The sequence below is a fragment of the Sphaerodactylus townsendi genome, linkage group LG01 (assembly GCF_021028975.2).
Source record: "Sphaerodactylus townsendi isolate TG3544 linkage group LG01, MPM_Stown_v2.3, whole genome shotgun sequence".
NCBI lineage: Eukaryota > Metazoa > Chordata > Lepidosauria > Squamata > Sphaerodactylidae > Sphaerodactylus > Sphaerodactylus townsendi.
In genome coordinates this window covers 42,074,946-42,102,777 of record NC_059425.1, presented here as the reverse complement: position 1 = coordinate 42,102,777, position 27,832 = coordinate 42,074,946, and the positions used below count along the sequence as shown (strand labels likewise).

Here is a 27,832-nt window from a genome sequence, read left to right as displayed (position 1 = left end):
TGATCAGTGCAAGAGGCAGATGCAAATAGCAGCCTTTTGCAAATATCCATAGGATCAGACTGCTGAAACCTGGCAGAGCATTAATGGGAGCGGATAAACAAGTCACAGCTGGTGTTGCTACCAAATTTCACCTAAAACCATTTGAAATAACCTCAGAGAGGGCCCAGCTGTATGAACTACCCCAAAGGTCACTTTGGGGAGGTAGGGTTTTTAAGGAACAACATACTCTCTGGAAATTATTGGATGATTGTATCTCTGTATCCTTTAATATCTCAAAGGTTCCTGGACATGAATCTCTTGGTGTGTTTTATGAACCCACCTGAAGTGGCAAACAATCATTGCTTGATGCAGCCAGCCATCTAAACAAATACAAAATTGTGCTGTGCCATCACTTCACAGAGCAATATTTCTGCTAAAATTCCTCAGCCTGGCTTAAGGATGGAGCAGGGTTAGGAGAATATGAGCCATTTGCTGGAGAACCTGCCGTTCTCCGAGCTACGGTCCCGAAAGACCGTGAAACTGGAAAATTGCCTTTCCCCTCACAGAGAAGTTATTTGGCATGTGTAGTGTTTTGCATTTCCACGTAGGAGTGGTTTTTATGGTTTTTCTAATTGGTTTTCAGTCCAATCATCCCACTGAGAATAAGACACAGGGCACTTGCTGAAGAATGGGGAGGTAAAGTGGATCCTGCAAATGCTGCTCTGGCTCTTCAGTGTGAGTCTGCACACCTGCACAGCAAATCATTCTCTCAGCTTTTTCTTCAGTTGTGATGATCTAATGATTGAACAATCTTTTGTGTGCTTTTTTGTTTGTTTAAATCGATTCCGACTCTTTGTGGTTAATTATTCATAATATTTATTATTATCTATCCAATTTAATTTAATACACCACCCCTCCCCTTTTGGGCTCGGGATGGCATAAAACATCCATAGAAACATTCATCATATAGGCAAAAAGTAATAAAACATCCAATAACAACATAATAACTACCCAGATGGCATTTGTGTTTCAAATCCAATTTCAGCAGTAAAACCCACCATACGGAGGGGACCTTGACAACTTGCTGAATGGTATTAAGTCAAGGAAAAAAATATAAATATCAGATTTTGATGTTAATGAGTGCTGATATTGGTGGGGGAGGCCTAGATGTTAACTGTAGCTCCCTCAACCATATGCCTGGCAAAACAGCTCTGTCTTTCAGGCCCTGTGGATCTCTTTAAAAAACAGCTATAGAGTGTATTCATACATACAGTGACCCTGGTATATATACAATGACCAGGCTTATGGGATGGCAGTGTTTGCATGTAGGCGTTATTTGTTCTGAATGAACACCTCCATATCGGTAATTTCTCCACAGCAATCATAGCTTCCATGACATTTGGCACCACCACTAAAGGAAGAGGAAAGCCACAAATGCACCACTGTTGTGTAAGAAGGCTGTTCATATACATGATGCTTCCACAGGATCCCCAAAAGTCTGACTGACACATACAATTTGGGAATCAGTTGCTTAGGTACTACCACTTGCATGAACCATCCCATAGAGAGAGTTTGGCATTACCATCTTTCAATTTCTCACACTGGAGTAGTAAGATGTACTATGACCAAAACATAGGAGAGCTACAGTGCTTCCAGTAATAACCTTCTGGGCTTCTTACTCCTGTAGGAATTAATCTGTTCAAGCACCTGTGTGTTTGACTTCCACCTGTATGCACTTGAGCACCATGAATGTTCTCCAGGGTTGGCCTCTTTGCATGGGGAAGAGACTAACTCATGGAGCAAGTATTGGCAGGAATTCAAGCATACCCTGACCTAATGGGAGTAAAAACTTGTACGAATGGCTCCTGCCATTCTCAGGTTTGTAAAAAAGAATAAGTGGTATAGTATCCAGGCTGAGACAGTGAATTGTGGAGACAGGATATTTTTTAATGAATGAATGAGACAATAATCTCAACCTTTCTTGCAGTGCTATTAGAAGGATCATTTAGACAACATATGCTTAGCAATTCACAAGCTAAAAAGACAGTAATTCTAGGCATTTTTAGAAGCATCATCTCCACTACCTAATAGTTCATGGTGACTTGCAACAGATATAACAATAAAACCAGCACCTTGATTCTAACGGACCATTTAGGGCAGGGGTAGGGAACCTGCGGCTCTCCAGATGTTCAGGAACTACAATTCCCATCAGCCCCTACCAGCATGGCCAATTGGCCATGCTGACAGAGGCTGATGGGAATTGTAATTCCTGAACATCTGGAGAGCCGCAGGTTCCCTACCCCTGATTTAGGGGAACAGACAGTATGCGGCTAGTTCAAATTAATCAATAACATTTCTCTTGTTGGTTGAAATACTCATAGAAGATTTCAGGTTAGGAAATGGTCTGAGCAGTTTTTAAAGGCAGAAAGAAAACCAAACCACATCAACATCAACATGAGGAGTGGTTGGGGTAAGGTCCAGTATCAGCTATTTAATGTGCTGTCCTTAGCCTGAACTTGGATTGGGAGGGTGACAGGGAAATGAAGCACAAATACCTTTCTATAAAAGAAATAAGATCTGTTCCTAATCCTTCCATGGAGTCTCCTTGTCTATTTCACGTTGTATTACTGGAAATGTTATATGTCTGAACCATTAAATTTGCTGAATGGATAAATATTTGTTGCACTGAGCAATCACATAAGTTATTTTTTGTTCTTATTTTTTAATGTTCAAAATAAAAAGGTTTCTAACTGTGATCGCATTCTCTAATAAAGAACATAAAACCATGACTGCAAATGCAGCTTATTCCCCTGTTGTCGTGCTGTCTGCCCAATGTGGATCACACTGTTTGTTAAAAGTAAAATTACATAAAGGCACGGTATCTATCCACACAGCAACATAGCACTTCAGTAATCTAGGCAGAGAGCATTAACCAACAAGGACAAACCTAGTTGGCTTTTGTGGGTTTTCCAGGCTACGTGGCTGTGGTCTGGTAGTTTTTGCTCCTAGCATTTTGCCTGCATCAAAGGCACCTTCAGAGGTACGGTATGTCATGGTAAAATGTGTTTCCTTCTGAAGATGTCAGCAGCAGCAGCAGCAGCAGCAGCAGCAGCAGCAGCAGAAGAAGAAGAAGAAGAAGAAGAAGAAGAAGAAGAAGAAGAAGAAGAAGAAGAAGAAGAAGAAGAAGAAGAAGAAGAAGAAGAAGAAGAAGAGTTGGATTTATATCCCCCCTTTCTCTCCTGTAAGCAGACTCAAAGGGGCTTAAAAACTCCTTTCCCTCCCAGCCTCCAACAACAAACAGCATGTGAGGTAAGTGGGGCTGAAAGAGCTCAGAAGAATTGAGACTAGCCCAAGGTCACCCAGCTGGCATGAGTTGGAGTGCACAGGCTAATCTGAATTCTCTAGATAAGCCTCCACAGCTCAAGCAGCAGAGCAGGGAATCAAACCCAGTTCCTCCAGATTAGAGTACACCTGCTCTTAACCACTATTCCACTGCTGCTCTTATAGAAGCAGCCAAACTTTTAGGAGCAAAAACTGCCAGACCACAGCCACACAGTCTGGAAAACTCACAACGCCAATTGATTCTGGTCATAAAAGCCTTCAACAATATGAACCTAACCATAGAAAGGCCTCTTAGAACAATAAATAAACAAATCATTTTAACATAAGCATTAGATCTTGTGAACACCTATGTACCCAGTGCCCTGTCAAAATAACAGCTTTGTGAGTGCTGCTTGAGCTAATTTTTGACACACTGAATAATTAAGTCAACCCAAGTCAACTAATTAAGAATTATGTCCTTGGCACAAGACTACCCAATAAGAAGAAATAAATCTTCATGCCCATTTTTCTTTCACTGAATTCTGATTGGAGTCTATTTCCATAGGGTGAACTTCAAATGTACTACATAATCTCACAACAGATTTCCAGTTGTCTGAAGAAGAGGGATCTGAGCAGAACAGAATGCCAAGATCCTGCCCTCTAGCACACGATAGAAACAGAAAGGTGAAGCCGGAGAGGAAACATTTTTACCAGAAGAGCACAAGTTTTTTTCTTCTGTATTAGATCTATGCAACAGGTGAACCATGAATACAAATTCAGCCACTAGCCACCTATGATGACCTATCTGTGTTTCTATGAAGTTGCCTCTATAGGAAGTTGCCTCTATAGGATTGCAACTTCATAGAGATCTGTGGTCATGGTACATAGTGGATAGAGAGTGCATTTGGCTTTGTTGGTCTTAAGTTGTGTATGTCTGTTCTATTTGGTGTATCTTCAGCTAAAAAATCTCTAGTGGGAAATGAGCTCTGTCTGCAGTTTGGACAACTGTTTCCAGACAGGGCACATACCCAATGTTCTGCTTTACTGTGATTGGAGGCCTTTTAAAAAAAATTAACTTTTTAAAATAAGGTTAACAGTCTTTCTGAAAGCTGACCAGCCATCTCTGTTACACAGAATTGCCTGGAACCAGCTCTATAAGGTAATACAAATAGCTTCCCTTAAGGGACAGTCCAGCAACTACTGCTACTATTATTACTATTATTAAACATAATAATTAGTTGTGCCACTAGTTTCAATTAAAGCCAATGAAGGAAATGCATACATGACCATGTGGCATAGCAGTAGATTGCCATTTCTGTGAAAATGGATATACTTTTCAAAAAATTAAATTCTCACACACAGAATGGCCAATTATTCTTGCAGATGCAGCCATACAGAGGAAACAAAATCTGATTCAATGGATTCTACCAGTACATGTTCCACTTCCCAGCACTGATTTGGGGTCTGTTCTGACAATGCCTGGTGACAGGCTGCTCTGTACGGAGGTATTTACTCACTTCCAAACTGCTCCCTTGTTACCTTTCCATTTAATTCTGGGAATTCAAATGGACACAGTTGTGTATAGCAACAGAATTACATCAGGCACATCTACTGTATGAATTTATTTATATCCTTGCTTTTCTTCCCAATGGGAACCCAAAGCAGCTCATACATTTTTTTCTCCCAACCACCCCAATTTTATATTCACAACAACCCTGTGAAGTAGTGGTTATAATGTCATACTAGGATCTAGGAGACCCAAATTCAAATCTCCACTATGCAATGAAAACTCACTGGGTCACCTTGGGCCAGTCACTCACCCAGGAAGTTTTCATGGAAGACTGGAGATTTGAACCTGAGACTCTTAGATTCTAGTGTGCCATTCTACTCACTACACCACTACATAGGAATTTGAACATGGGTCTCTTAAATTCAAGTGTGCCATTCTACTCACTACACCATGGTGGATTATAATGGGTGTAGGATGTTCAATAAACTGTTTGGGGGGGGGAGGGGCTTTGCACAGATCCCGTTCCCAAAACGAGTTTGCCCCATTTTACTCCTCACAACCTGGGGGTTTCGAAAATCACTAAACAGTGACCTTTTGCACAATCCTGGGCTGGAGGCATTCCCGCATCAACACAACAGACAGGAGACACTTTATTTCCCTCCTTTCTGCCTGTTCACTTTAGGTTCCTTCCAAGCCGTCCACTGTCAGGGAGAATCCACCCACCTGCCATTCTACCCAGATTACCCAGCATGTTTGGGACAGATTCTCTGAGCGCCTGACAGTGTATAAAGTCCCCCAAGCATGTTTTCTCACCATGGCAGCAAGTATGACCAATCTACAGCAACATGTTCATTATTGCCTAGCTGTTGCAGGAAGGTCCCTTTTTCTTTTTTCTTTTGTGCATTGCATATGCACAGCTACACAGGTGCAGCTGATTGGACTGTGGGACAATCGGCATGGTTGTGGGGATTCATTTCTGTATGCCTGCCCAGCTATGCATGTATTGCTGGAAATTAAAAAGAGAGAAGTGTCTCCATATGAAGGGGCGAAAACAACCCAGATAGTTTTCATGGGCTCCAATGGCTGTCTAAATGGTTGAAGGGCACACATGTGACCATGAAAAAAAAAAAGGGTTCCTTTATAATGACTCACACTCATTATACATATGCTGTGTGGAATCCAGCCATGTTGGCTAATGTTGGATTAGTAAATTTGCTGGCAGGATGTGAAACCTCAGCTAGGATTCAGGGTACCGGTAATTATTAAAGTCAGGTCCCCTCCACTGCACTGAACATAACAAAGCACAAGAAACATATTGTGGTGTCAACTGGTTAGCTGTAAAATTAAAAGGATACAGAATGCACTAAAGAAACCTAATCTGGATTTCCAGATGTTCAAAGAGAATGGATGCTTTAGGGGAGAAATTCCATTAACAGGCCATTATGAGAGAATATGAGCAATTCTTTTGATTTTTCAAACAATGCAAAGTGATTAAAGATAAAGATACCACATGTGCTATCAAGCAAACTGAACTTAACACTGCCCCTAATGAAAACATGGGAAAAATGCATTTTATTAGGTCTATAAGATGACATTAATTAGTTACGGTACTTCTATTGGTTCCATTTAAGCTCCAGGCAGAAAGGTCTTTCATGTTAAGGATGACAGGTGGTAGAAGAGAAATCCTAATCCACCTCTGTGATTGACTACAATGAAACACATTAATAATGCACAGCAATTTCTTTGATTAAGGCAAAAAAGCTATGTAGACTATGCACTTGTCCACAGCATGAGATCTGAAACAAACACTGGTTAGAAAAAACTGGGGCATTTGACTTGGGGTTTAGATGAACATTAAGGTCTGGTCAAAATTACAAAGTTGACTGATACAGAGATGAGATGAAGGATGCCTCTACTCACTGTTTACAAGTCACTTTACAAAGCTATAGCAAACACAGCAAAACTGGACAGTCAGAAAGAACATCAAAAGAATAGAGACGAGAACTTCTCCTGCCCTATATTGGATTTCACAAACTGCATAATACTGGGGAAAGAGCTGAATTATCAAGGAAGGTCTCTAGCACAGTAGAAATTGTGACTGAATGACCTGGAAAGCATTCATGAGCTGATGCTGATTTGAATGTCTACTTACCCCTGACAGATCCCAACAAGGCAAATTTGCAACTTATTTCCATCTACATGGGATCTTCCCAAAGGAACGCACACACAATTATGAAAGGGGTTAGTACAAACATGATCTCTTGCATCTTAATAAGAACCCAATATTGGTTCTTATAGGGCAACATTATGCCTTAAAATTCCAAATGGGTCCTTATAAACAAAAGTCAAACATCTGGCTGTCAAGTCACTTCTGATTTAGGCAACCCCATGGAGTTTTCAAGCCAAGAGACTTTCAGAGGTAGTCTGCCCTCATCTGCATCTGCGTCATGACCTTGCACTTCCTCCATAGTCTCCCATCCAAATATTAACCCAGGATGATGCTGGCCACAACTTTCCTCACCTTGTCTCATATCTTTGGTACCTTGGATAGAGGGATGAAAAGTTTGCATGCCACCCTATCTATCAGTATCTCCAGGTGTTCCACCCTCTACCAAGGGATGAGGGAGCTCTCTCTTAGCCTAGAGAGTCAGAAGCAGGAGAGAAGGCAGAGATACAAAGGAGAGGACGATAGGCTCTAAAAAGAGAACCCAGCAGTAGGAATAAGAAAGAAATAAGAAAGGTTAGGACACTAAGAAACAGCAGTGTAAGGAATACAGCAAGAGTACCAGCAACGAAGCAACTATACTTTCTGCAGGCAGAAAAGAACTGGGGAAGAAGGGGCAAGTCCCAACAAGATCATGAAAGCAAGAATTTGATCCTGCCTCCCTGACTGGTCAATGGGAAACACCCCAGATGTCCTCAAGCTCAAAAGGAGAATTTTGCCCTCATCTGGATAATCCCTTTATGGACTTTTATAATTTTTCATGGCCTTTTATTTATGCAAATGAGATGTTTATTATTATAAACCAGGATACTCCTGTCCCATTGAAAGCAGAACAGAAACACCCTGAGAAGTCTGGCATGTTGGCCTTCAGTATGGGAAACTTTGGGACGCTAAACACAGTCCTGATCTTGCTGTCTAAAAGAATCAGCACAATATATCTAAAATATATTCTCTATAGACTGATTATCATATGGGTGTTTGGGTTTGGGCTACAATTAGGTTACTCCATGATTTACATACTCACTCCTGGAGCAGCTAGAGGTTGCCCCTTTCTGATACTTTCCCAGTCCTTTGTTCTGGGAAAGCAATGCCTCCATATCTACTATTTTAAAAAATGTTTGGTATTTGCTACCCACACTTTTCAGTTTTGGTCCCTTGCCTTTTTTGTTGTCCTCTTTTCCTATATGCAATGATATTGGAGCAAGACAGTAACTTTCAATACTTGGGCCTAAATTTTCATAATTCAAGCTCTTGGTCTGTGCACAGACAATTAGCCCTGAAGAAAGCTAATACTGGCCTACTTTCCATTCTTTGCTTTTACTCCACCAAAGGAGGTTATTTAATATAAAAGTGACAGTAAATTGCTATATGCCACTGCAGTTTGGATTAGTGGAGTATCTCTGGAGATAGACTGACTCCAGGCCAGTTTTAAGGGCAGTTCTGAAAGTTCCCAATTGTGTATCTAATGCAGTTCTTCTGTTGGAAATGGGAGAACATCCCTTGACCATTAAGGCAACCCAAAGCATCTGGCTTAAGATCAAGATCTTTGCACAAGGTCCAGGCTTATTAGAATTCCTAGCCCAAGATGATTATTCTAGTAGATGGATGAAAAAGACTGCGTGAAAAGGCACCTCAGTTGGTCACTCTGCCCCTTTTCTTATCCTTTTGGGGTATGATCTAGCTCAGTGATGGCAAACCTATGGCACAAATGCCAGAGGTGGCACTCAAAGTCCTCTCTGTGGGCACTCGCAAACAGAGTCCCCCCCCCCCACATCTAGGCTGGCCTGGGCTGCTGGGCTCGATTATTAGCATTAAACCTAAGACCTAGTTTTGGGGAAGCCGTGTAGGTAACTCTGTTAAGCGCTGTTAAGCGCTGTTAAACTGATTCTCATGCGAAGGACTAAAGCACAATCTTTTACCTGGGATTAAGCTTGGTTGCTGGCAATGGGGCTTGCTTCTGAGTAAACCCTCCTAGGATTGTGATTCACCCATTGGAAGAGTTGCACAGTTGCTTCAAAGCAAAGTCACTGACTACCACCAAGCTTACTCCTGAGTAACGGATGCCTAGAAACGTTTTTCTAAACTAAAACCTCAGTATTCAGGTTAAATTGCCGTGTTGGCACTTTGCGATAAATAAGTGGGTTTTGGGTCGCAATTTGGGCACTCGGTCTCGAAAAGGTTCGCCATCACTGATCTAGCTCTTCCATCACTGGAGCAGAGACTACATTAGGAGATCTTTGGTCTTATTTTCATACAGTAGCTCCCTGATTTTCTTTCGTATAAATTATATGGCACCCTATTGCTGTGCTAATTATTTAAAGATCTTCTCTGTTCCACATTATCATAGGGTGTTTTTTTTTACAAAAACAAGGTTAAATGTATTTCCTTTTGAATACCTGAGAGGTTGATTCAAAGGTGTTCCTTTCTTGCTAAGTGTGTGCCCCTATAACTCTCAGGACCCAGAAACTCTCCAAAACATTCTTTTAGACTGTATGTTGTACCACTGAGAGCACCAATTAAAGATTTTTTCCTGTTGTCGAACCTGAAAGCAAGCTCAGCAGTATGGTGTCCACTTTTTGTTAGAAGATAAAAGTGGCAGGATTACTTTGGGGATAGCAAAAAAAATTTGGCAGAGGATTGAAAAACCAGAGAACCTCAGATACTGATTCCTAGAGTAAATAATTTGTTTTAATACTTTGTCTCTTGTGTTAAGTTTATAGTATTTATTTGCTGTTTTACTATTCAACTCCTATTGTATTTTCCAATTTGCACATGATTAGTTTTATTGGTTTAGGTCAGTAGACAGTAGTAAATAATATGTCTGTCTGTATTTTACTTCACTGTGATATGTTTTAAGAGGTACGGATGGCATTCAATTTTTTCCAGTTTATTTGATTTTTATCCCATTCTTCCTCCAAGGACAGGGAAGCAGAAATGGTTCTCTTCTCCATTTTATCCCTGAAATCATCTTGTGAAGAATGGTCATCCAGAGAGCTTCATGGCAGAAGAGAGGAATTTGACCCTGAGTTTCCTCAGTTCTAGTCAAATTAGCTAATTACTACAAGAGGTTCTCTCTGTCTGATACTGCTTTAAACCACCAATACAGACCATTATATTTAACAAACGACATTAAATATTAAATAGATTAAGCATGACTCCAAGAAACACACAAACCACACAGCTACATTCATCAGGGAGCCATGACTAGTTATAATTTCCTGTTAAATCTACATTTAGCTGCAAAGTTCCTTTGTATGAAATGGCTTTGGCAAGTGAATGTCTTTCAGCCTCACTTCAGTACTTGTATAACGGGAGCAACCAGAGTATCTTATTCAAGGTCAGTGTCAGGAGGAAAAAGCAAAAGGAATGTGGCTGCATGCCCTGAGCTATACTGGTAGGATAAATGATGAAGAACATGCACAGATCCAGAAGCCACTTCAGAAATGCATTAGACATTACAAAGCTTAAAAGATCTAAAAAGGTGGGAAGAGCAGGCGTAGGCATGCATGTTTTGTTAACAAGAAATATACTGGGTACAGAGCAAAGTCTAAAAATATGTGAATAAAAGTTTTCAGAAGGTCAGAGGTACAATTATTCTCATTAATGATCAAGGTCTCAGCAAGAAGCCAAGTTCAGCCTCTGCCCTTGAAGTCACAAGCAATGCATGAAACTGTGTGAATTTTCATTGTTGGCAGGATTATGGGGGAAGGATGCAAACACACTTGTCTGTGATACAATCACTCACAGGTAATCATCCCAAGCTACAATTGAATGGCACCAAGTTTGTGTGATTTGTTTCGGATCTTCACTCTGTGTGTTATTTTTGACCTTTAATGACCTGACAGTACATGAATGGCCACCTCCACCCATACTAAACTCTCCATGTTCTGAGGTGTTATGAATTTGTACATGATTAGTTCTGTTGGTTTAGGTTAGGAAACCAGTCTTGCCTGAGGTGAGCTAGTTAAGACCCAAAGGAAGGCTTTTTCAACAGCTGGTCCCCAATGTTGGAGGGAGAGTGGCGCCATGCAGACCTCCCAGAACCTCCCAGAACAAGCAGGAAACTATTACTTTTTTAAATTCTGGAAGAATTGTGAGTTAAACTGACTGGGGATGGCACCTGTTGGATCTGTTTTCCTGTTGTTTTATGCATTGGCTGGTTTGGCCATTTTAATTTGATGTTGGCTTTTAATTGAATAATTTTGTTTGTACTTTTGGATGTCATATTTTATTCTATTGGCTGTCTTGGATGCCTACCAAGGCCAAAAGGCAGCATATAAATAAATATGACTAAACACAAATGTAAATTATTAATCTTTCTGAATTCTGCTCAGCATCACTGCTTGTTTTAAGTAGAGGTATTTGGCACCATTCCCCCTACTCTAGCTGCTGTTTCTCTTTCCTTCCCAGAGAAATTATACATGGGATTCCCATCCAATCAAGAATCGTACCACAAAACGGGAAATAGAACAGTACTACACAGCCCATCAGATTGTGTTGTAGCTGAGACAACATCAGAGATGGCAAGAATAGGCAAGTGAGGACAAAGGAAATGAATAATCAACATTTTCTCAAGGAGTACTGAAAAATTATGGAACAGGAAGGCATATTTTCAGCAATCCAAATATTCGCCAAAATGCTGCCAACAGTTTCTAACCTAAGCTGACAATATTTGATATCTACCATGATAGAACAATTACTAATAGACTGATCAAGCTGCCTCTCGATGTTCATAAGCGAATATGTGTTACTAAGCAGCACCAACATTCACCTCAATAAGCTCCGTGGTTGCCAAAAAAGCAATAAAGTTGAACAGATTTTTGTGCCGCCAGGAAATTACCCACCCAACCTCCCACCACTCCAAATCAATATTTTTTCCTTGTATTTCCCAGTGGTGTCAAAGTACATTTAAGTTCTAATGCGGATTTCCTATGTACAGAGATTGAGTGTGTCACTCCCAATCAAGTGCAGACAAATAAAACTAGGATAAGAGATTGTAGCCATCTACCTCTGTGCGTTTTCAAATTCCACTGTTGCATTCAATGACTCTTTAGGTCCCGCAATTGCAGGAAAGAGCTTCAGAACATCAATTTGAACAGAAATTCACACACAAAAAATCAATTTGCACAGTAGGAAAGGAAACCTCACCAGGTACATTTACAGGTACTGCATTCTCTCCTTCTATCTTCTAGTGCTGAATTGTGGAGGACCAGGTAAATACAGAAATGGCGGGAGCAAAGGCTACAAAATATAATCATTCTCTCTTTTTGCATTTTCAAAGAAAGTTACTATGTTACTATTTCATACTGAATCCAATTGGGCTTGAACGATAGTTACTATTTTTTTAATCTCTGTCTTTAACAAAAGACTTGTCATCATTTTTTGTCTATGTAGATTATTCCTGACAGTTAGGTCAATTCCCATTTTAAATAGTGAGGTCTGAATGAAGATACCTTGCTCAAATCCCTAAAATAATTTCATGGCTGAACCGCAACTCGGAATCAGGTCCACACTCTCCAAAAATCAATTTCAGGTAAACTCATACGTAAGATAAAGTGAAATTTCTCTGAATGGAATACACATATAAGGCACATGCAGCTGCAGACAAATGGATTTTCATACACATTCACATACCCACACCCTACTCCTTCACTGTTTTATAAAACTGCTGTGTCCTGAAATCCACTACACTTTAACTGGGGTTCATTTTGCACAGGTCAATAAACACGGGTGTAGGATGGGAAAAAACATGTGGGGGGGGGACTTTGCACAGATCCCACTAAAACAAGTCTGCCCTGTACTATTTTCCCCAAACCAGGTTTTTTGAGAATCAAGCTACTAGCAAGTCTTTTCAAAAATCCCGGGTTGCAGATGCTCGTGAGTGAATGGCCAAGCAGGAGGCACTTTATTTGGTTCCTTTTTCCTTTTTTTTTTGCAGCTTACATCTGCGTAGCTACGCAGGTGCAGATAGTTGTATCATGAGATATCAGCATGGCTGTGAAGGGTTCATTTTTGCATGCCTGTGTAGCTACACATCGGTGGAAAGTAAATTAAAAAAAATCTGTGTCTCCATGCGAAGGCACAACAGAAACCTGGTTTGTTTCTGTGGACTCCAATTGCTGCCTGCACGGATGCATGTGAATGAAAAACAGGAAAATGGGTTACTTTATCCCGACTGCAACCTGTTGAACATTTGCTGTGCAGAAAGGTCCATGGATAATTTTTCAAATTCTCTAGATCAGAATCCGTACAGTTTGCAAAACTTTTAATTTATTTTTTTCATTTGCAACTTTCTCTCTGTACTGCATTAACACTGTGCACATCACTGCAAAAAAGAAATGATGACATGATTGTATGAATGGCAGGTGGGGAAGCCCTGTTTTTGGATGGTAGTGTCTTTACCTATCTTGCCAACCTTGGAGCTAGCCTAGCAATGCAGTGCCAAGATAGATGCCATCCCTGCATTGGCTCAGTGTTACCAATAAGAACAGAAACCTGCCTGAGCAAGATTTTGTGACAGCATTTACTTGCAAACAGCAGCCTCACCTTTTCTAATGCAATTAGGAAAAGACAAAGCCTTCAGCCTGAGAAAAACCAGTTCCCACTTTAGCCATGGCACACCTACTAACTAATTTCATCAGTGCTCCCTTTCAGTTCCCTTTCTTCAATGCTCTTAACCAGTCTCTGTGATCCCTGGCTAACCTCCCCAAAAAACCACCTCCATCTGCACTGACATTATCCCAGAGCTGTAATTGTAGGTTCCACCACCAGAACGTGGTTCATTGAACTCTGTTCATCAGACCATTCCTCTTCTAGATCAGGTAATTATCACCTTATTCCCCAAAACTCTCATCTCTTTTTAAATTCTAGATCTGGGTGAACTGTAGGTGTGCATTATCATTTATGTGAATGTACATTTATTATTTTACTTTTTCTAATAAAACTTGTTACACTTTACTCTGGATTCCTGTGAATTTCTTGTGAAAATTCACCTCTGTAAACTCTGGTGGAAAAGATCCCATATTAGTTGCCCCCTCTCATAACACAATGTCTGCACTAAATTCCCTCTCTAAAAAGGGCAGACCCCAGTATTTTGGGTAGTAATTATATTAATATCCTCTCCATGCATCTTGGGAGGCACATATATGTACTGGTAAATCATCCTGTGGAAATACATTGAGACATTTACAAGCATAGTCATTCTATTATTTTTATTATTGTAGTATATCAATGCATTGATGCGCACTGCTAATATACTGGAAGATACATGTAAAATGAATGAACCATAAGGTGGAGTGAACAGCATAATCCTTGGTACAAAATCTGGCCATAAGAAATGGGGGATTTTGAAGGTTCCGCTTTGAAAACAACCAAAGACCAGTCATTCAGAACTCCAATTTACAGTAATCGATCCAGAGAATCAGAAGTACATCTACATTCACCAGTGATCACATCTACTTCTGAAAGACACCCAAGAGAATGGATGACAAAGCCCACAAAGTGGGGCCAGGGACCAAAAGATTGGATTTTTTTTTATAAACCTGAGGAAAGCCCCAGGCTTGCAAAAATATCTGAAGCCTTAAAAAATTGATTTTAAAAATAAAAACAACAAAAACAACTGTCAAAAAGATGAATACCCACTGAGATCTCTCGATACTATGTTCTGAGATCTCAGTGGCCATTTTGACGTAGTTGCTAGGTAACCACAGCAATACTGCCAGGCCTTCCACACTTCTGTTTCAGTCAGTCAAAACTGAGGGGAGAACAGAGACTAAAAAAGGCAAAAGACAGAAAAGCAGTAAGGAAGCAGGGAAAGAGGTGAGAAGAAAGAAAAGATGAATGAGGGACAAAAAGGTTAGGTTCCAGAAAGTTACAAAAAAATAGGAACAAAAGGGGGCAAGGCTGCGAGAAACAGGAAAAGCTGAAGATGTATGTGTGTGATTATGATGTGATGAAGGTAGGATGGTATAAATGTAGACAGCCATTTCTCTAAGCATGTTCAGTGTCTCACTGACTCCAGGATTCTACAAGGAATCCGATCAGAAGCAGACACTGGTTTCTTATGGCTCATTTTGTCCTAGAGATGTGAGCCACCTGCAAATGTTATGTTGGCATTCCATTCATGTTAAGCAGCAGCCTGCTAGCCATGGGTACATGCAGCTGTCCACTATGTGCACAATTTACAGCTTCCATTGACATGGAAAATCAGGACACTGGTTTGCCTGAATGGACACCATAACTGCATGAAAAACCCATGTACTGAACAATTCATACTTCAAATTACTACATGAATCACATTTACAAAAGCAATAGCTGCTGAGCTTCTTCATCTTTTGAATAAAATACCAGTGTAACATCTGTAAAGGGAGGGGTATGACATCTGTAAAGGGAGGGGTGTGACCATTTTTTCAGTTCTTTTCAGTACTTTTCATGCAGTACTACAGAATAGGTATGTCAAAACTGAAAGGAGACAACATGATCATGTACCCAATGGTTCTACAGAGCTAGGTTGTGGTGTTAGTAACACAATCACACACTTACCACTGAGAAGGAAAGAAAAGATGAAAGATTACAGTACTTTCTATTGGTTTCCGAGAACAGCATAAAACAGACATTTCTGCGTCTAATTATAAAAACAAATTAACAAAGGAAACTGAGTACAAGATCCAGGCAAAGTAATAATGCAGAAAGAAAGACAAACATTTATCTGTGCCCAGCTCATCTTGATTTGGTTCCTTCTCAGTTGAACTGAAGTTAACCTGGAAGTAGCATCTGCTGAGCAACACTGCTGCAGCAGCCACAAACTAACTGCTGGAATTTCAGCAAGACGTAAAAAACTGGTAGAGGCAAATTAAAAGAGTCTTCTCTCAAAATGATATCATTTATTAAACTCAGATGGAACAATCCTGCAATATACCACTTCAGACTACAGGTGAAAGTTACTTTTTTAAAATGCTTCTCTTTATTGGGAGAGCATGAAGTAAGACAAGATATTGCAAAGAATTGTTTATCCTTTCCCTGGTGAAGTAGTAGAGAATGTGCTCTGCGTTTGAAATTAGTAGTCTACAATTTTGATTACGAACCATTACAATAGTCATTAGGGATCTAGAAGCAGTTGGAACTAATCAATAATTTCTTTGGGTCACAATATAAATTCAGAGTGAATCATAAAATCAGCATTGCTGTCAAATGGCTGTTTAATCTTTGCTAACAAACCTCCAAAGAAGGAGAGTCGGCTACCTCCCAAGGAAGCCTCTTTCACTGAGGAACTGATCTGTCAGGAATTTCTTCCTAATGTTTAGCTAAAAACTCTTGATTTAATTTCAACTTGTTGGTTCAGGTCTATCCTTCTGGGGCAACAGGAAACAACTTAGCTCCATCCTCTATATATGTTTGTGTGGCATTATGTCACAGGTGACTTATGATGACCTTGTAGGGTTTTCAAGGCAAGAGACATCTGGAGGTGGTTTGCCATTGCCTGTCCCCACATGGGTTGAGAGAAATGTGACTGGCTCAAGATCACCCAACAGGCTTCAGGTAGAGGAGTGGGGAATTGAACCTGGTTATGCATATGTATGTCACTACATCATCCGTTCAAATACTTGAAGATGGCTATCATATCACCTCTCAAATCATATCATCATCTCCTCTCCAGGCTAAACATACCCAGGTCCTTCAACCTTTCCTCATAGGCCTTGGTCTCTAGACCCCTCACAACCTTTCTCACCCGCCTCTCGAAACAGTCTAGCTTATCAACATTATTTTTTTTTAAAACTGGGGTGTCCAAAACTGAATACAGTACTCCAAGTGAGGTCTAACCAGAGCAGAGTAGAGTAATACCATCACATTGCCTGATTTAGACATTATACTTCTGTTGATGTAGCCCAAAAACGCATTTCACATTTAGCTACCACATCATACTGCTGACTCACTGTATGATCTACTAACAGTCCAATCCAGATGGAGGAGTGAATGGGCATAGAGGGTGGCAGAGGGTTGTGCCAATGAGTTTGTTCTCCCTACAAGCATAAGGGGCACCTCCATAGTGAAGCGGGCAAACACGCCAGAGGCCAAGCACCTCACAGCTCCCAAGTAGCCAACCCCACAAGTAGGCACTTCCATGGAGGAATACCGGTGCAGGGGGTGGTGACTTTAGTCAGCGTCCACCCAGCCTTTGGGCTGGGAACGCTGCTGCCATGTCTTAGGATTTATGCCATCCAAAGGGTGGCATGACTCCATGAAAGTGACCATGTTCTCCTGGAGTTTGTTAGAGTAGAAAGGGGATGTGAAGCATAGTCAGTCACACATTCTAGACTTTAAGAAAGTTGATTTCAGTAAACTTATGAAACAACTGGGGGTGATACTGTGGTTAGGAATACAAAAAGAGAAGGGAGTGCATGACGGATGAGAGCTTCCTAAAAGTGAGATCTTGAAGGCACCATTTCAAACAGTTCTAATGAGGAGGAAAAACAGGAGGTGTCTAAGGAAACCAGGATGGATGTCTAAAGAACTTTCAACTGAGCTGAGATTTAAAAGGGGCATGTACAAGAAGTGGGGAAAGGTGGAAATCACCAAAGAGGAATTCAAACAAATTGCCAGGACGTGTAGGGAGAAAGAAAGAAAGAAAGAAAGAAAGAAAGAAAGAAAGAAAGAAAGAAAGAAAGAAAGAAAGAAAGAAAGAAAGAAAGAAAGAAAGAAAGAAAGAAAGAAAGAAAGAAAGAAAGAAAGAAAGAAAAGCTAAAGCACAGAATGAGCTCAGGCTTGCCAGAGAAGTTAAAAACAATAAAAAGGCTTTTATGGTTATGTCTGTAGCAAAAGGAAGAAAAAGGATATTGATAGGGTCACTGCATGGAGAACATGACTATATGCTAACAGGAGATGGAGAAAAGGCAGAACTACTCATCACCTTCTTTGCCTCAGTCTTTTCCCAAAATGAAAACCGTGCTCAACCGGGGAAAATAGAACAGAAGATTCAATGGAGGAAATTCAGCACAGAATAAATAAAGCAGTAACACAGGAATACCTGACTACATTACATGAATTCAAATCTCTTTGGCCTGATGAACTATATCCTAGGGACTATGTGGACTACAATTCCCATCAGCCCCTGCCAGAATGGCCATGAACATCTGGAGAGCCACAGGTTGCAGACCCCTGTCCTAGAGTATTAAAGGAACAAGCAGAAGTAATCTAGATCGAGGGTGTAATAGAAACACTCTATTCTGCATTGGTCAGACCTCACCAGGAATATTGTGTCCAGTTCTGGGCACCACAATTCAAGACAGATATTGACAAACTGGAAAGGGTTCAGAAAAGGGTGACTAATATGGTAAAAGGTCTGGAATCCATGCACTATGAGGAGAGACTTAGGGAGCTGGTATGTTTAGTCTGGAGAAAAGAAGGTTAAGCAGTGACATGATAGCCATGTTTAAATATTTGAAAAGATGCCATGTTGAAAAGGGAGCAAGCTTGTTTTCTGCTGCTCCAGAAACTAGGACAAGGAATAATGGGTTAAAGGTGCAGGAAAATAGATTTCATCTAAACATTAGGAAGAACATCCTGACAGTAAGGGCTGTTTGAAAGTGGAATATGCAGCCTCGGAATATGGTGGAGTCTCCTTCTTTGGAGGTTTTTAAACAGAGGCTGGATGGCCATCTGTAAGGAGAGCTTTGATTGTGTATCCCTGCATGGCAGGGGTTGGACTGGATGGCCCTTGTGGTTTCTTCCAACTATGATTCTAAGCCCCATGGAGGGCTTTCAAGTGGCTTTTTCTTTTGTTTCCCCACACCACTTAGAAGCCCTCTGGAGGTGGAATGACATAGAAGTGGCACTGTTCCCGACCACCTCATGATCAGGATTGGGCTTTAAGATCCTTATGTCATTTTTGCATGTACTACCACAAGCATGTCAATATCATCTTGAATCTTGATTCTGTCTTCAACTGTTTGCTACCCCTCTCAATTTACTCCTCCACATCAGTACAACTGCTCTCATTTTTCACACTTCCAAGGCTGTTGTTGCAGACAAAAAGCCTGGAAATTTGTGTTTTTGCTGTGCTTTCCTTGTGCCTGAGTTGCAGAATACCAACACTGACCATATTTTCCCGATTGCATCTATACAATAAAGGAAAGTAAACAACTAGTGAAGGACTTTCTCAAGGCCACCAAAAGAAGCCACATTGCTAGTTTTAGATTCGTTATTAATTTTCTACCTTTATTGCCGCAGAGATTCTGAATCCACTTCAAAATAAACCCAATTACCTTTTTAAAAAGGTAAGCTGATGACTTTGGGGAGATCCTGGTGCCTCATTTTTCCCACAGTACAAATCAGCAATAGGATCTAGGGGCTAATTATAGCCTAACTGTCCACTTATCAGTTAGACAAGTATCAAAGTGATGCCTGCTAGAGCACATTCATCAGCCAGGTTTTCATGATTAACCTGCCCCAATTAGGAAAGGAGAAAAAGTAATGCATCAGAAGCTAATTAAGATGACACTGAATCATGTTATTTAGGACCGCAAAGGATCTTAAAAGGTCATGTTCTCCTCATGCTCTAGAGTAGATCATAATAAATGAGAAATAACAATTATCTAACAAAGCCCAACTAGCGCAAAAATATTCCAATTGCACTCATAGCCCTGGTGATCCTGAATATTCAGATAGTAACAGTAACATTACAAAAATAAAATAATTATTATTATTAAAATGCCAATACTGACCAATTAAACAACTTCAGAGATATCAGCTCAACTTCTAAACTGTTTTATTAGCTCATTGAATCTTACTAATTCAGTCTGACTCATGTTCAGTTTGTGGTCTAGTAGGACTCCCATGCACTGTTGTCAAGCCAGGTGTCATCCATCCTATATTTGTGCATTTCATTCTTTCTGCCTAAGTGTAGTTTGATATGGCAGCCAAGAAAGCCAATGCAATTCTGGGATGCATCAATAAAAGTACAGTGCCTAGATCGAGAGAAGTTATTGTACCACTCTACTCTGCATTGGTCAGATCTCACCTCCAGCGGCAACCAATTTGTGCTCGGCTCTGTCTCCTGTGGCAGCCATTTCATAGTGGTGCCCCACACACTGCTTCAAAATTCTAAAGTCTCAAAAAAGTTGAGGATTTTGATCTAGGCCCAGTGATGTACCGGGCCTAAATGGCACCCGGGGGCATGACTCCCCATGCCCCACTTAAGGGAGCCAGAAGGGAGGACGGGAAAGAGTGGGGCTCGGACAGGCACTGCGACTGCCCACTGCCAAGTCCTGCCCCCCACCTCCCTGCTGGCCGCCTCCTGCCTTCCCGGGTCCTGGGGAGGGCAGAAGCCAGCCTGCAGGGAGGCCAGGAGGAGGGCAGGGCTTGGCAGCATGTGCCCAGGAACATGGGATACCCCATGTTTCCAATAGCAGTAAACCACTGCCTAGGCCACAAGCCTTCCTGTCACATGGGTGCCAAACACAGGATTGCCAGCTCTGGGTTGGGAACTAACAGGAGATTTGGGGGCCTGGAGCCCAGCAAGGCAGGGTTTGGGGAGCGGAGATACTTCAATGGAATATAATGCATTGGAGTCCACTTTCCAAAGTGGCCAATTTCTCCAGGTGAACTGGTTTCTGTCACCTGGAAATCAGATATAATAGTGGGAGATCTCTAGCTATAACCCAGAGGTTGAAAACCCTAGCAGAACGAATATAAGGCTTTCTTGCAGAGGGATCCAGTAGAGCCCAGTTTCTTTTCTCTCCCTAAAAACAAATCAAGCTAGTAGGGGAGAATGGGAAGTCTATTTACAACTCCCATACCTCCCCCCCCCTCAACACGCAGCCAAATTACTTGAATGCTGGACCCCAAATAAAGTGCCTGAGCAAGAGAAGGGGTGGTTCTGAAAGTGTATTCATGAACTCATGAAGCTGCCATATGTTAAATCAGACCATTAGCCTCAGTACAGTCTGCTCTGAGTGACAGGATCTCAAATAAACCTTTTAAACATTATTTAATATTTAATCCCTTTTGCTAGGGATTGAACCTGGCACCTTTGCTTTGCAAAGCAGATGCTCTACAACTCACCTGTGACTTCCCACTTCCTCCAATGGCTCTTGTACTCTGCTTGTGTGTGTGTATCAAGGATGACTGTTATTAACAGCCATGCAGGCTGCCTTACTGTTCCACTTGCCTACTGACATCCTTGACTCTCTTAAGAAAGTTGAATGTACACACTATGTTGAATGTTCATACTACAATATCAAAATCATGTTAACTGAGAACAGGTTCACACATACATAACCCATTTAATCAAAGCACTCTACAGATTTATTATCCCCCACCGAGTTATTGACAATGCTGCTTTTGTACCAGCAACAGCAGCACTTAAGAAGGTTCCACTACATTCTGCGTATTTATTATCCAGCGCTTGCATGCATAATCTCCTAAAAGCATTGCAGATTAGGAATGTATTACTAAATACAAAGCCAAATATACCCCCCCTTTCTTAATCCATTTATGTGCAACACATTTGTCAGTTAAGCCACTTATTACCACTTTCTGGCATTTCCAACCACAATACAGCATCTTGCATGTATGCCTCATAACAGGAGTCTGATTATGTTGGGGATTTTCTGATGCTGGTTTATGCATTGTCTTTTGAAGAAAGCAAGAGGAAAGAAAACCACGAGTATCAATTTAACAAATGAAATAAGCTTAACCTAGAATGCCCTAATCCTTAATTTTATTTCATTAAATGTAATGGGTTTTATTACGATTAATAGTCTAATTGCTCAGTACTTGGGAGAGGGAAAGAAAGAATGGGCTAAAACATCCATTCCTTTTGCAATTAACATAATCTATCCTATATAGTTAATAACTGGAAGCAGCAATGGTTGTTAGGAGCAATTTGTATTTCAAATTATTGAATAAGTAATTCATCTTTTGATATACTCATGCATTTATATCTAGACTGTTTTGCAGGATGTCCACCTGCCTCACAGTGGACACTTGGCTAATACCAGCCAAATTTCCTTGCTACCGGTCTGACCAAGTGATACGTTACTGCACAAGAAGAAAAGAGACTTTAAAGGATGTTGTGCAGAAGGCATTCTTGGCAGCAATCAGCAGAGTTTCAGATATGCTCAGAGGTTAGCATCCTTTTGGTACAGGTATGCATAGATGCAACATGCACAGTTATATAGGGTGCCATGCCCTATTTTAGGAACCTATGCCCTGAATTCCCTGTGCTGGCAGAATAAGGAATGGCGAACAGTTCAAAGTACAGCCCAGAACACACACAAGTACCCCGATTAAATTAATTTTTCAGAGTAAATCCTATGCCATTAGTTGTCAAACATCCTCACAACCGGTCGCAGTCTCTCACAATCTGTGTGATGTTACAAAAACGAAGCTAAGAAATTGAATGTAGTTTAACCAGAAGTTTGCTCAAAAGGTAGCAGGAGTTAAAGTGAACTGAAAGAACCTATGGGTCTAGATAAGATCAAAAGTCCTTTACTAAACTTTCTTTTCACTCTGGCCTAAACAGATAATGAAAACCAGGGGTCCCCAATGCGGTACCCGTCAGCCCCATGGTGCCCATCGCCCCCTCTCTTGGCACCCATCAAGTGTTTTTAGAAAGTGGGCACAGCCAGATGGAGTTCCTGCCCAGCAGGGCTTCTGATAAGCAGTTGGAAATCTGATCAGCTGTGCAGAATAAAGTAACATTTTGGCAACAGCTGCCACCACAGTACTGGTTTTCTTTGCTCTCTAACGTCTGTTTCTGAGTATATTTTTAAACATGCCCCAGGACTGCAGAAAAAGCTAAAATCAACAAACAAACAAAGACTGTACAATTTGTGGAGAAGGATGAGGATCTGAGGATTGCTTTAACCATGGCAAAATTCTTTTCAGTGGGGTTTAATGGGAAGGAAAAATTATTTTTCTTATGATGAGGTTAAGAAATTGTTTTTAAAGGGTTAATTCCAAATTTGGAATAAAGCAAGATTTAAAAGGTATTGCAATATATAGATATAACATTAATAACTTAAAATTAAATTTTTTAATAATTTAATGTGGTCTGTCAAAACAGTAGGTCAAATGATTTGACTGTTAAAAGAAAAGGCAAACAAAATATTGTTTTTTTAAAAAAGAAGTGCCTTTAGCTTTAAGAAACAAATGCCCTCAGGGATCATTACTGGGCAACCACCCAGTATCACAGGTTTTCAAATCTTGGTTTCTGAAAGTAAAAGGCAAAAGAAGGGACAAGGTATTTCCAAGAGCTGGTTTGGCCTTGAGAGAAGACTTATTGGGGCCAGGCCAACGAACAATCACCAGGTGACTTGAATTCAAGTAATTTGTATGAGTCACTCAGGCCTGGATACTAGCTACTTTCAACAGCAGTCACCCCATGAAAGCCACTGTGATGTAATGGTTAGACTAAAGTTTCAGATGAGGATCTGGGAGATCTAGGTTCTAATTACAACTCTGCCACAGAAGCTCACTTGGTCACCTTGGGCCAGTTATAAATTCTCAGCCTAAGTTAACTCACATGGTTCTAATGTGTCTAAAATAGACAAGAGAGAAATTAACTTAGGTGCTTTGGGCCCCTTTGTGAAAAAAGGCAAGGTATAAATAAAATAGCAAATGTAGCTGAATGGGGGGGGGGGGTATAGAAGGAAAATCTGTGGAGAAAAGAAAGATGCAAAGAAAGGTGAGGGTATGGCGGTTGCCAAAAAAACCTAAAAATAGTGTGGGGGAGGGGATATAGAGGAAGACAGGGTGCAAGTGGGTCTTGCTTGGCAGCCAGCAATGTGCAACTGGACAATAGTTTTCCCAGGTAGAGACTAGTAGAGATGGGAGGGGGTAGCAAAAGCCAGGAGCACACAAACATGGGCTGGCCCGTCGATGGGAAAAGGCCTACAGGAAAGGAAAGAGGGTAAAGTGGGGGTGGGAAAATGAGATGCCCTCTAAAAGTCCTGACCGGTGTTGTCCCCACCTTCTACTGTATAGTTTCAACTGTAGCTTATACTGTTTTTGCCTTTTTATGCAAACCTTGAATTTAGGAAAGGTGGTATATAAATATTTTTAAAAGAAAGAATAGCTTATTCAGTTCACTCAGTTGTCAACTGGATTTTGGGTTGTAGCCAACCAACTTTTCCACTGAAGAAAAGGGAGAAGGAATCCCCTTTGACTCCCAAAAGGGACATGTTGAGGATTATCGGATCTGTATGGACAAAAGCCATGTGGGATGAAATCAATGAGAAGGAAGGAAATTTAGTGAGACATCAAGCAGGATTCATTATTTTTTCACAATTGTATCTCTTGCCAAAGTGACGTATACATGACATGCACCTTCATTTTATACTCACAAAACCCCCGAATGTGACTCACTCAAGGCCACAGAGTGAGTTTTCAGCCAAGTGGAGATTTGAACCCAAGTTAAATAGGCAAAAGTCCAATAGTGTTTCTCTATTTAGGTAACAGAAATATAAATGGAAAGGGAAGAAGTAATTATGTGCTTAAGGGTATCTACAAGTCATATCAAGATCCTATCACCCCAGTTAGAACACACATGGCTGCTTACTGACATCTGGCAAAGTGTACTGTTTACAGCCCTATTTTCAGTAATAGTGATGTTGTTGTCAGAGATGTTTTGCTATTATGCTTTCATGAACTTGACATGTTTTTTCCCCTAATAACAAAATTGCCTACCATTATTACATGGTAGGTTATTTTGACCTGGTTCAGAAACATGATAAATAATCAGCTCAATGAAATATTATTAGGAGATCAAGAGAGACATCCAAGCTTCTCTTGTCAGGGTGAGACAAAACTGTAGAAATTGCGGATGGCCAAATGTCATATAACATTCATCACTCGCAAGGTAACTGACTTCCTTAGAACTCACTCAGGCAGAAAATGAACAGCTGCCAATGCTGATCAGGGAGAAGGGGAATGCAGCTTCTAGGGAAGAGGTTCTACCTTTGTTTTCATCAACTTTGGTTACAACAGTGTTATTTATTGTCACGACCCTTGCTGGGCTGTCCACAGATGCAGACTTGGAATCTTCAGAACAGGAGCCCAAGGAACCAAGAAAGAGAAAGGAAGTCACAGAGAGCTCCAAATGATATCAGTCCCTTCTCAGTGCTAGGGGACATTCTCAAGGTGCTCACTGCTGAGGCTCCACCACCAAAACCTTCATCTGCCTTCCCAAATTCTAGGATTCTGTCCCAGAAGGAACAGTAGAAGCAGCAGGCACACATAAAGGAAACCAAGAAAAGACAGTGCCAGGCTCTGACCTGTGTTTTATTGTTGCTGAATTGTGTCTTTTTATTTTGTTGTTCTGGTCGTTGACCGTAAATAAATGATTTGGACAGTGCCAGGCGAGCTGCCTATGCTTCAGCCAGTGACCTAGACCATTGCTGATTTAATCCCTTGCAGAATTCTAACACAATTAGGATCCATCTGGTTAAATTCCAGAAGCTGTTTTCGATAAGTTGGGAGCTGCTTTTTCCTCAGCCTGTTTAAGTGAGGGTGAGGAAAGGAGCTTTTCTGGATCAACAAGTATGCAAGATCCTGTCTGTTCTGGTCAGCAGGGTAAGTCCCAGTGGGCTTAGAGGACCAAGGCCAGAACATTTATCTGCAGAAATCAATGTAGGGACAGGCAACTAGAAGGGGGTATTTCCCTTTAACATGGCCAATGTCTGAATACCTACATCCTGAGTTAAAGGAATGTCTGCAAACCAAGATGTGAAACTACTGTTGAAAGTTGGTTTGAAAGCCATGGGTTTGATTCTATTGAACAGTTCCTCATGTTGATTTCCCTCTGACAGTAGATTTCCAGCCATTTTGCAGGAGGTTTCTTGGGGTCCTCCTATCCCTAAAAGCAGCACTTTGGGGAATAAGCTGACCTGCAGCAAAACGGCCAATATGAAAAAGCCATGTTCTGCAAGTGGAAATCCTACCTCCTGTGGTAAAGTTAAATGGGATCCATACATCTGCTCTGCATCAACCATGGTTGATCAACTATTCCTTTTTATTACCTACAGTGGGGTGACGCTAACCATCCTCTAAGGAGCTTTTCTCCAATCCAAGGAGCAGTCCTTAAACTTGAGTGGTTCTTCCTCCAATAGAAGAGCCCCTTAAATTGGAGAAAGGCTCCTTAGACTGGAGGAAGATTTCAATCTTTGCTCAGTGGAGTCATAGGTGTGGAGATGGATCAGAATGTGTATAAATTTGTGTATTTAATCAAGGAGGATTAATTCAAATGAAACAAGGATTTAAGAATCAAAATGGAGTGTCTCTGTATAGTGACCAGCAGAAGCCTGCATGTTTGCAAAGGTTAAAAGCCATGTTATCTATGCAGGCAGGCTACAGATAACATCTTTGGGATCTTGTCTACGTGACAGCAGAAAGGTGCATTTTATGACATTGTGTTAGAACTAGCTAAATCAAGGTGATTAGTCAAATGATAAATAAGAGTTTTTCTATATAGTTAAATGAACATAGAAATAATGAGAGTGATTCATATTTACATGTATTTGTATTTCACTATAATTCTATTGTTGTTAGAATCATTTCAAACTGTTGGGAGAGAAGGAACTTTTATGATCCAGAAGAATGCTGCATAGCCTAGCTGCATGGCCTGAGGACATTGGCTTTCTCTGAGAGCCAACCAAGAATAACGGGTTTTTCTTGAAGACAGTGAGCTAGTTTATGGTAGCCCTTTGCATATGGCCATAAGCTCACAGCGTGCAGTTTGAATTACAGAATGGAATGTAATACGTAAGGGGTTTGTCTTATTGTGACCAAAGACAGATCTGACCAATTAGATTCTTAAGGGGTATGGACCATCATACGTAGAGTAAAGGGATGGCCCGTGTGACGTCTTTGCATCTACAAAAACTCAGGTCTTCCTATACTGAGTGTGACTCTCACTTGAGAGCCACCCGAAAGGGGGCGTGTCTCTCGCTTGAGAGCACCACGGTGACGGAGAAGGTCACCTCCTGGTTCTAAAGTTTGTGCCTTTCCCTCGGGGGTTGGGGAAGGTCACCTTTTGTAACTTATCTGTATTCTGTAACGTTCTAAATTCCATGTCTTTGAATTGAGAGCTCTCTCTCCCTCGGGTAAAGTAAATCATTGGGATGGTAGAAAAATTTAAAGTAAATCATTGGGATGGTAGAAAAATTCCTAAACAAACACTTAAAAAAATCTTCTTAAGAAGTCCTATTAAGCCAGAAGGCCAAACCTGCTCCCCATAAACTTCAATCAAACTTAGCCTTGGTATGTTCCCACTGTTTGAAATTCCATGGACCTCTGGAGCTAAGGAGTAAGAGAATTCAAAACGTTTAAAACCTTTTTGAAAAGGAAAATTTAAGAAAGCCCATGGAAATTGGAGCACAGCAAGGAGACAAAGGCAGCTGATTTGAACGGATTGATGCAAGCGATAGAGCAGAGGCAAAGAGCTTAAAGAAGCGGAAATGGAATTCTGGGAGTTCTGATCTGGCAGAACACCAGAAAGTTCAGTCAAACACATCATTATCAGGAGCAATAGTTTCCTCCCTGCTGATGCTCAAAAGAATGGAAGAAAACGAAATGTTTGAGGGAAAAATGATACATCAAACAGAGTCTGGATAAATCTGCTATGTTCATTTTCATAGTATCATAAGCTATTTTTTTCTCCTAGAGGCAAAGTTGAAATTTAATCATTTAAATATTATTTTCAGGAAAACTACAAAAAGAATGTGTTTTTCCCCAGCTTCCAGTATTGCAAGGAAAATTTATTCATACTATATGGACAAAAAAAATTCAGCTTCAACCTCTCT

At 40.8% G+C, this 27,832-nt stretch overlaps 1 protein-coding gene and 1 long non-coding RNA gene across 35 annotated transcripts in view; one reads left to right on the top strand and one right to left on the bottom strand.

Annotated features, from left to right (window-relative positions):
• The window catches only part of NRXN1 (neurexin 1), a 1,129,265-nt gene that overhangs the window by 207,066 nt on the left and 894,367 nt on the right, over positions 1 to 27,832 (bottom strand). The gene's annotated exons all lie outside the window — the stretch shown is intronic.
• On the top strand, positions 18,495 to 26,951 carry LOC125445795. The gene is made up of 3 exons (XR_007246327.1): positions 18,495 to 18,505; positions 21,978 to 21,980; positions 26,721 to 26,951. It is a non-coding gene; the product is annotated as an uncharacterized LOC125445795 (long non-coding RNA).